The following is an 11339-nucleotide window of genomic DNA, read 5'->3' on the forward strand; positions in this document are numbered from 1 at the left end:
TCATTTGGCATTGTGTTAACACAACTTCTAAGAATCTGACATTTCTTTGGTGCAAGTCCAGATTTTTCTCTTCACAGACTGAAGCAGGGCACCAACAAATCAAAGCTTGTAAATCCTGGTTATCAACTGTATCAAAGTCATAGTATAAAATTTGTCCAAGCTATTGACTTATTTGCCTTGATTCTCAACATCTTATCAAACCAGCAAATAATACCCACAAACTGGGTATTTTGAAGCTATAGCAAGGGAGTTGGTAGCTATAAAGGGTGAATATGTTAACCTAATGTTGTTATGGGAGGGCTTTGCAGAGCTCTTGGTCAAATATTATTTGACCCATTCAAACTGAAATTGAATGTTTGAACAGCTATTACTTTATAAACATTTTTTATTGTAACTTAAATATGTGCGGCCTCAAAAGACGTAAAGAGGCGCTCTGACCAGCTCGTCAACTTGGCGTTCAGCGCGCGCCACGTGGGTATTAGCGTGTGGGTGATCACGCAGCAGCTCACCAGCATCACGAAGCCGTTCCCTGAGAACATCGCAGCCTTGGTGGTCTTCCATACGCCGAGTCAGAAGAAAAGATGAAAGAGTACATGAAGGCCCTCGAGACGAAAAAGTTCTCGAAGTTAGAGTTTTCCTTGCGTCACCCTTATACCATCGCCCTAGTTGAACGGTAAGCGCAGTAAATCACCGCCCACGTATACGTATATATATATATATATGTATATATATATATATATATGTATATATATATATATATATATATATACATACGCATTGATCACACCGCCCTCAAGGCACGTGAATACGTATACGTATATATACACACGTGTTGCACCTTAGCCACGGCAGGGGTGCATGATGAGCGACGAATACTTTGAGAGTCTTCTTGAGGGGGGCGCCGCCGGCCTCCCGGCCGTCGAGTCGTTGGGCTGCTCGACGCAGCCTGCCGGAACGGCAACCGGAGGTGAGCAAACTAAGATAGCAGACGCGAGGGAGAAACTCGCGATTCTCGTAGCCTCGGGGAAGTCGAGAGAAATGGTAGGCAAGGCCCTGGCTCACGACGACATCAAACGCATGAGCGCCGAGGAGGTGAGGAAGTACGAGAAGCGATACGAGACCGCTCTAGCCAGCCGGACTACAGACGCCCTGGCAGACAGCTTTCTGAAGCTTACGACCAAGCTAGTAGGCATGGCGCTGCCGATAGACAGTGTGGTCGATCTTCACAATGACCTAGTGTCCGACTACATCATCAATAACGAGCTCCGCACATTGTGCGGACGCCTGTCTCTACGTAGCACGCCATGTGAACACCGCCGGAACGGCAAGCGCTGACACGCGGTGCCAACACGAGGTAGCAGTCGCGGACTCACCAGATGGCGAGCCTGCCATGACGACTTTAGAGTAGACGCTCATTTGAAAGCTTTCCACTTCTTCAGTAACCAAATAGTTGACACCGCGTGTCAACACAAATTGAGGTACCTCAAGGAAGTACTAGTGCTCAGCCTATCGGAACGGCAAACGGGTCAGCGGAAGCTACTGATGATGAGCATCATCAAAAAACTGCTCATGAACCTGCACGTACGCCTTCGGCGTTGGTGGAGAGAATCACGGGCCACCCGCGACCCGACCTAAACACCCTGGACGAGTCGAAGCTGGAAGGCGCTTGGCAAAGTGGAACCGACTAAACGGAGCGAAGAAAAAAGCTGTGCAACACATTGAGTCGCCGGTCGCTAGCGAGTCGCAGGGAAGCGAGGGCTTGCGCGCGCGCGCCGAAGGCATACACACACCAGTCCCGGAAAGCAACTCTGCTTGGTCGGCCAGCTCGGTCATCGGGGTCGCTGGTCTTCTAGTGTCATTGATCTGCCTCTACACAGGCGGGGGCTAGCTGCCGCGTTCACTCGTACACCAGCTGCTAAACAGCGAGCTACCGAAGGTACCGACGACGTGACTCCGCCGACACTTCGTGTCTATGCACAGCAGGTCAAGGAACGACCGCTTGTCGTTCCGGCGACAGCGCTTCGCGCTCCCGGACTATGCAAATCTCGGCTGTTAGCCATGGAGTAAGCGGACATTTAAACAAAAGAGCCCCTCCCATATCCGCACTTCCGTGCATCATATGCGTACAAGCGTACATATGTCGACGACGCAGCAAAGCAAGATTACAAAGACCATCACCGACGCCGCAGTCATAACCGGCCTCGTCGCCGGTATTGGCTGGGTTGGGCGCAAGGTCTTGCGCGAAGACTTCACCAAAGACCCCTCCGCGAACGCCATGAACTACGCAAAAATGACTGCCGCTGTTGCGGGTGCTGTCGCTTTGAAGGGTTACCTTGAGGACCAGAAGATCATGCCCATGTAGTAGTGTACTACACGTGTAGACCACGTATTAGACTCGTGTTCACGTTCACACAGCAAGTGAAGTGTGCGAAGCACACACACTACTCGATGGCCTCCATCGCAATTTTGGTTGGCGGCGCCGTCCTAAACGCGACTGCATTCGTTGGTGGCAACTACCTCGCAAAGTTCCTGTCGAACGATGAGAGCCCTGCCTTAGCTGAGAAGGAGAGGCACGACAAGGCCCTCGAGAAATACCAACAAGACTATGGACGCTACCAACAGCGGCGACAAGAAATCCTCGATTGGCAAGCGCAAAGTCGCGAGAAAGGGGCCCTCGCAAAGCAAAACTTCACCGACACTGACTACGCGCTCAAACTCTACAACCAGACCCAACCAAAACAATCCCTGGAGTCGATGCGGGCTCCTGAGCAGTCCGACAACTTCACCCCCAGAAAAACGACGAGTTGGGGTACATTGGCGCCGGCGCTCTCGCCATCGGCTACAGAGCTAGCCGCTTGCTGTGATGCAGCTGCCGTTCCGGCGCTGCATCTAGGCGGCCTTTTCCCATACTGCGCGTATTCGTATACGTATAAGATGATTGCAGACCAGTTGTGGAGTGCTATGCACGAGGTAGCAGCCGCTGCTAAGCGAGTGACACCGAAGGTGTCGTCGATGGGTGGGTTATGCAGCTTTGGTGACATTGCTAACCGAAGCCTCGAGTTGTGGCGCGCAGACAGGGAGTGTGTTAAGAGATTCGCCAATGTCGTTCTCCGAGGGCCTACAGACCTCAGAAAGACCGCCTCGGCACTACCCGAGCAGACGGCAACCGCCTGTTGGAGACTGATACACCTGTTGCAGTACATTGCCGGTGCCGGTGCTTGGCTCCCCGACTTCTTCGGACCCCAAGCCGCTTCGGGTCGCCACTCGTACCCAGGCTTCTTGTGGCGCCACTCTCCATACCTCGGATTTCGCTCCACGAGCTTTACACCACTGGGCACCGCCTTTGCGTATATGGCATCTGTGCACACTCGGAGGACGTCTTCGCGAGGGATCCGCCTCAACATGCGTCGCAACGCTATGTTTGTGTACGCCAAGACAAAGGCCCTGATATGGTACCATTGTGAGCGTCGAACACGGTCTTTGTATTGGATCAGATGAGCCCCGTCGGCATGCTCGAAGTTAAGTAAGTGGTCGGTGCCCGCAAGGAGGTTTGTCAGATACGCGGCTTCTTCACGGTCGCGGACTACGATCGAGGACTCGTCGCCATGGCGAGCGCACTTGCCCACGAAACGGACAGCGAGATCTCGACCCTCAGGGTACTGCGAGTCTTCGCCGCCGGGGCGGCACGCGATGGAGTGAGGGAACTTGATGGAGTCCTTTTTCCGACGCTATACAACATCTCCCTCGCCGTGGCCATGACGAGATCACCCGAGTCTAACAGGTCCTTGAGCTCTGGCGTGGTGATCCAGCCCTCGTTTTGTTCCAAGTGCTGCCCTACCCTCCCGGAAGTGTAGGGGTGGCAGGCCTCAGAGAACTCCCACTCGGTCAGCTGAATGGCCCCGGTTAGTTGAAGAACCTCGCTCAATGGCCGTCCCACAACATCCGCGATACGATACACGTTCGTAGGGAAGCCGTATTTCCGTACCAAATCAATGGCGTCCGAGGCGCCGCCAGAGAGACTGTCCTCGCATCCTAGGTACGCCGCACGCATGTCAATGTGGGCATGAGGCTGCGCCCCTAAGTTTTCCTTGCTATTCCACACTTTGGACTCAACCTGCGCCGCCCGCCAGACGTCCCTGTACTTAAGGGGCGTTGGCCTGATGTTCTCTCTTTGGGTCCACTTCTTGAAGCGTAGCTTCGGTGTACTCTTGGTAGGCTGGGTGATCATCGGGGAGCCATTGAGGATCATATCCTGTCTCGTCTGTAAACGCCCTGTCGATAGCCGCTCCGTCCTGTCCCGATCGGTACAGTTTGCCTTCGTGCGTGACTATAACACGCCCGCATAGCCAGATCCTCGTGCTTCTGGGGATCGCCCTGTTTATAAAGCGAATGAGCACCTCTTGCACTTTTGCCTCGCGCGTTTTTGTGGCGGCACTGGTAACGCGAAGCGCTGCCTTCTCCTGACATAACGAACGAAGCTCCCCCTCAGCATCGAAGTCTAGGCCGTAGACGCTCGTGATCGCGGGTGGTTCGGTCGGGGGCTCCGCCCAGGCGTGGTTATTGTGGCAAGGGATAGTGACCCTCGCCTTAGTCTTGTACTTTCCCGAGTCCCACAGAACGTTACCCAGGGCGTCCACGGCTACAAGCTTTACCTCGAGCTTCTTTTCCATCTCAAAGAGGTCTTCTTTGGTGCATCCCGTAGTGGCCAGCTTCTTGTCAAATCGCTCGAGGATCCTGCCTCGTGTCTTGGTTAGACCAAGGGAGTGCGAGGTGCCGCGATTCCTCAAGAAGTCGGCAACATAACTCACAACACAGTTAGCGAAGGTGTCACCCCCCCCCCCTCGCTCAAACATTGGCCCAGGCTCACCATTTTGCTCAGGGCGCCGACTGCGATTCGGTCCCCTCTTTTGACTAATTACCCATCAATCTTGTGCTCCGAGCGCCCTACCTCCTCTGTGATTGGCGCCAATGGCTCTTCGGGGGCCTTACCAACGACCGTAAAGAGTCTGTAACGCCGGTCGGGGTCTACCATCTCAAGCACCGGTGGCAACACTGCGTTTGCCCGCAGAGACTCGCTCGTGCGAGACCCACCACACCGAGCCATCGTCATTAATATCAGGCCCCCGCATAACCGGCTTTAGAGCAATGACACCTGCTCCACCAAGATCTCGTATCTCCTGGTAAACACCGCCGCTTATGTCTTGGCCCCGAAGAGTGGCATCCACGCTTAGGAACCGAAGATGGGCGCCGCCGACGAAGAGAGAATAGTACTTCTCGGGGTCTAAGCTCTCTGGGCCCTTTTGCCGCCGTCCCGGCAGCAAAGGGTCGAACTCGTGCCAGGCTTCCTCTGTCCACGCTTTCGCCGGTGCGAGCGGCTTAAGCAGCTTGTGTTTGACAACGTCGGGGATGCCCTCGTCCAGGATGTTCTGGACCGGCCCTGCTAGTACGGCAGGCGCCTCTTTGTCAGGCATGCTATTGAGAACCTCCTCTATGTAGGCGTCCATGTTTGGGTATGCCTTGTGCCACCCAGTCTCTAATTGCCCGTATCACAGCCGGCGGGACGAGTGTTTGGGTATGCCTTGTGCCACCCAGTCTCTAATTGCCCGTATCGCGGGCTGCGACGTCAGACAGGACGAGTGTTTGGGTATGCCTTGTGCCACTTAGTCTCTAATTGCCCGTATCACAGCCCTGCGGTATCAGACAGGACGGGTATTTGGGTATACCTTGTGCCACCCAGTCTCTAATTGCCGTATCGCAGCCGGCGGGACGAGTGTTTGGGTGTGCCTTGTGCCACCCAGTCTCTAATTGCCCGTATCACAGCCCTGCGATGTCAGACAGGACGAGTGTTTGGGTATGCCTTGTGCCACCCAGTCTCTAAATGACCGTACCGCGGGCTACGATATCAGACAGGACGAGTGCGAACCATTCCCGAGCGCGCCTCTCGGTGCCGCGCATCCTCTGCCCTACACGATTCGCTCCGCAGGGGCGGCACAACCGCGTCTCCGACTGCGTCCCTATGCCGCAGATCCTGCACGGCACGGGGAGGGGCTGCCCTTACGGAGCCTTTGGAGGTGCACCTTGCAGTAGGTGTCCATGCACCTCTGGCCACACGTGTTTGCATGGCCGACCTTTAGCCACCTGCAGTAATCTTTTCCGCACTTCATCCTTCGAATGCTATGCACATGTGCATATACATATATACTACAGGACAGACGGGGGTCTAATTGCAAGGTTCCCACTCCTTTCTATGAAAGGCCCCAGTCCCGCCGTAGATTAATGATTGCTAACCATTGCTAATTATTCGTCTACGCTAAGTGGTCCCGACGTAGATTAATGATTGCTAATTATTAATCTACGCGAAGTGGTCCCGGCGTAGATTGATAATTGCTAATTATTGCTAATTGTTTATCTACGCGAAGTGGTCCCGGCGTAGATTGATAATTGCTAATTATTGCTAATTGTTTATCTACGCGAAACGCGTTTCGGTGTCTATGAAATCCCAAAGTCCCCCCCCAAATTCTTTCAGTCCATTTCCCCAAGTGATCCACAAACATTTCAAGAGCCTGAAACTGTTTGAGTGACAGGATCGTTTTTCCATCAAGAACTTTTTCGGAAGATTTTACAAGGGCCATTCCTATAGTCTTATTACAAGCCAGGATGACAGATACTCTCCTGGCCTTTTTTGCAATGATTTTAAATCTTATTATGTTTTTTTAGACAGCCAAGAGGTCAGTCAAAAGAAAGTCAAATTTGAACAAATTAAGATACCACAAGTATGTATTACTGTAAGTATTCATAACAAATTATAAGTTAAATAAGTAAGTATCAATTTTCGAATTAAGCTTATATGGAAAAAGAATTTACAAAAAAGACACAAATGTAATTCATATTGAGGTTGCATTTTATGTTAGTATACTTTTACATGACTATTTTTTACAACTTCTTACCAGATCAGGGCAAGTTGAGTCGAGGGCAGGTCATGAGTGTTGATATTTCATGCGTATCATGACTAAATTCTTTCTTATACAAACACAATTACTTACAGTTTTGAAGAGCTGGTTTAATATAAATGTCAAACAAAAAACAAGACATAAACTTCCGTATGTTACTTCTTACACTATTGTTAGTTAACTAGCAGTATCAAACACCTGATGAATGATAACATTGCCTCTCAGTGAGAGAATATCAGGATCGAAACAAATGATCACTTATTTCCGAATTTATTGCTTTGCAAGAGCAAAAAAAATGTCCTCGTAACAACGTTTGAGTCCACTTATGAAGAAATAAATAGTCCAAGGCTAGTAACAGAATGTTTCTCTCTCTGCGACAAAAAGGATTCAGAAATAAGAAGGCATATGACGACGTAGGAAGACTTTGAAAAGCAAGCGTCGTTTTCCCCCTTCTCGACCACCATTTTGGATTCCTTGAGACAAAGTCAATTTTTCCGCCCTGTCGTCTGATTGGCTAATCCGTGCGTCTTAAAATAGCCTGATCCTAGGAAAGGCCGTGACACTTATATTATTATTATTTTATTATTATAATACAGATGATTGCCCCTACTTATGAGCCCCTGGCAATAGTTAAATCGTTAAAATCGGATGATTTCTATCGATTGTATTTAAAAATAAAAAAATCGACCGCACTTCTAAAAATGTTAAGATTTTTTTATCGATTTCTCATAAAATAAAGTGAAATAAAAAAATTTAGACATCATGCGGTGTTTTTATATCCTTTCCAGTCCCCCTCTCCTCTTTTCTATTTTTGTCAAAATTCAAGACGGCGGCTACAAATCGCTCGAGGCTGGTTTTTCGCGATAATAATAACTCTTCAATTTCCTCATCCTCTACGGTGTGGCTGAGGCGGTCCGCTCGTTCCCGCCGTTTGGAACATTTTTTTTTTTTTGGTTTGGATCGTACCAAGACGTAGGGGCCTAAAGTGGTGTGGTGGTGAGGTGGGTGTGATCATATGGTATGGTGATGTTGGAGGGTGATTGTGAAGGATGGCTAGTATGGTAATGTAGAGTGGAGATCAGGAGATGGTAGTAATGTAATTACGGTGAAAAGGTGGATAGGTTAGACTAGTAGGTAGTGGAGGGTGGTGAAAAGATAAAGTGGGACTATAGAATAGGTTGTGGTAGTGTGTGGTGGGTAGGTGAAGAAGAAGAAAAAAAAATATGGTGTGGTATGGAGATGGCTAATGGCTGTGTTGGTGGGGAAAAAATTGGTACGGTGTATAGGTAAGAGTGGTGGTGAGGGGGATGTGGAGTAGATAAGACTTATAATTTAGCGTGATGGGTCTGTGTGTGTTAAAATGGTAGTGGTGCGGAGGTCGATTTAAAATTTGTGAGGTTATGGTGTAAATGTGGGTGACAATACATCGTTATGAGAGAGTGAGTGAGTGTGGTATTGTAGTATATAGGAAGGCGGTGATAGAAGATGAAGATAGGTTGAGATAAGTAGGTGGAGAGGTGGTTGTGTAGCGAATGGTGAAACTTAGTTTATGTTTGTGAAGTTGCGGTGTGAAAGAAGGGGAAGGGGTGATAGGGTTATCAGGTTATGTTCGGGTGGTTAAGATTATGGATTATGAGACAACGAGTTAAGGTTGTTATAAGAGATGGGGTTGATAAAAGAACGACATGAGAGTTATGAATAAAGGGTTTTTTTGTTGAGTGGAGAAGGTAGTTAGTAAATATGGTATTATGTGGAGATTGAAACAGTTAAAATCGGTAACTTGTGGCGAGTGTTGTGTAGCGGATGTGAAGAGGTGATGGTGGCATTAGTGAAATCTGATGAGGGGGGATAATGCGAGTGTGAACAGAATGATGAGTAGGGGTATTGTGACTATAGTGTGTAGTGTTTTTGAGAAAGTGTGTTGTGTGTAGGGTAGTTAAGTAATATGTAGGATAAGAGAAAGAAAAGTGTTTAGATTGTAGAGAGGAAATGGTGAGCGGTAATGGAGAGGGTGGGGTATGTGTGGAGGTATGTATCTAATGAAGTATGTAAGTGGTATGATTGACAGGTGAAATTAAATAATAATAGAGATTGGATGAGTGTTGCGAAAACGCCGAGAAAAAATATGAAATACTGTAGCGGTGAAAGGGGGTATTGCGGACAATGGAAAATGATGCTAGTAAAACGGCGAGAAGAAGATGAAGTAGGGGCGCGGGAGGCGACAAAGGGAGCGCGGTGAGAGTGGAGATGACGCTGAAACGTTAACCAGACAGGAAGGATAGTTTACCCAGATGAAGCGATAATCGGTGGTAAGAGATAATGGGAAAAGGCAAAGGCATGAAGAAGACAACCGGCATGTATATGCAAAATAAACATAACAAAATAAACCAATAAGACAAAAGTGTGTAGGTCATTTCAAAGAGCTCTGCGAAATGTAGAACTAAAGGCATATAACGCCAACCAAGACTTCTCACCAGGGGGCGAGGTCTATTGGTTGGTCATATACGAACCTGGAGAATAAAGCGGGGAGACTTAGGGGAAAGCTAGGGGGGAAAAGCGGCGATGATGGTGGGAGTAAAAAGGGGAAAAAAACTAGGGAGACGATTCGTATATGAAGCGTGTTTCGAATGATAAGGCCCCATTTCGCCCCCTCTTCTTCTTCATCCGAGCTACTGAGCGGTGATTCCTGCAGTGCTGCCTTGCGCTTTCTTGAAGCGTTGCTGCCCTGGGTAGTTGGCGAGTGGGCACTAATGAAAGAGGCCAAGGTATCTGCCATGGTGGCCATGTTCTTATTAATATTGTTCAAGGTACGGAGTACCTCGTGGCTTTCGCCATCTCCCCGGTGGGGTTCGGTTTGCATCGTTGATGCCTATGTAGGTCCGATGGACCACTAACCTCATCGTCGAGCGTGTCCTCAAGGGAGGCATTTTTAGCTTTGATCGACATTTTTATTTAAAGTACTAAAAGAAACCAAGAGAGTATAAGATAAGAGAGGGACACTTCGGTATTACCCGCGCGCCATGTCGATTCCGAATCTGGCTATTTTTAGTAATCACCACTCCACCACTGCGCGTGAGTATTTGCTCCTTTTATTTTAGTGTTTTGCCAACTCGATAGGAATAAAAAGAAATCATGTAAAACAACTCGGAAGAAGAAAACAAGTCTAACTGAAGTAAGCAAGATTGGCAAATATACTCACAGAAAGCTAAATCCCTGAATAGTTTGACTGTTTTGTTTGTCTCAGCGGCGAAGTCAAGTGAAGAAGAGAGAAAAAACGAGCGATAAAATGACTGTGATACAGCGTTTGATTTAAATCCCCCGACTCCAGCTTGTATAATAACAACATAATAATATAACATATAATAATAACAACATCAAAGAAGTACAGTAATATCTCCCTCTTTATTTTCTTACTATTACAAAGGCTCAGATACTTCAGGTTGCTGGCTTTGATCACTACAAAAATGCATTCCCTCGCTACAAGGATAGTTTTATGGAATGTATTTTTCTTGGATTCCTTCTCAATTTACCGGAATATTCACAAAAATCAATATTATATCTAATGTCTAACTTACAGATTTCGTTTGACCATTAGGAAGATAATGAATGTTGAGAAACCACGGAAAAGCAGCAAGTTAGAGTAAAAACGGTGATTGAAGCACGAGGTTTTCCGCTCTTGGTTTTGAATGAAGTCTTGTCTTGTTCCTCGAAGTACTACATCCCTTTAATAAACTACCCGTATCCTTGGTGCTAGAATGACATTTTCGATGGTATTTGTGCAAATAGGGTGTTTTTTTGGTTTCATGTCACAAAATAGCGGCAAACAACAAGATGTAAATGCTAAAGCGCGGGGGTAGGGTGAGTAAAAATGCTCACGCGCGGTGGTGGGGTGGTGGTTACTAAAAATAGCCGGATTCGGAATCAACACGGAGCGCGGCTATTGAAATTACCTATTTTTTGCATAGAATTGGAGAGTCGGCTGGAAATACGTCAACATATTTATTTTACAGCGATTTTCCCGCAATTTAGTGGATTTAGGCTAAATTTCTATTTCAGTCATCGCTAGCGTGAAAAATTCAAAAGGCGATCCTACATCATATACACATAGTTTAATACAATTGGATAAAAAATACGGGGGAGCGAATTTGGATTTGTTCGAATGAATAGAAGCTGGGTAGGAACATTTGTTCTTTTTTTTGTTTGAACAGATCAACTGGTCCAAAAAATTATGCAGATCTCAAGAGGAAAAAAATCCCCGTCTTTCGGATGATTTAAATCAATTGATTTTATCCCGGTCAATTCGAGTCTGCAATGTAGCGCAGTTGATGTAGTTGATGTAGCTAGCGTGACTTCCAAGCGCATGATCCAAGCGTGACTTCCACTTGGGTG

The sequence above is a fragment of the Nematostella vectensis genome, chromosome 3 (assembly GCF_932526225.1).
Source record: "Nematostella vectensis chromosome 3, jaNemVect1.1, whole genome shotgun sequence".
Taxonomy (NCBI): Eukaryota; Metazoa; Cnidaria; class Anthozoa; order Actiniaria; family Edwardsiidae; genus Nematostella; species Nematostella vectensis.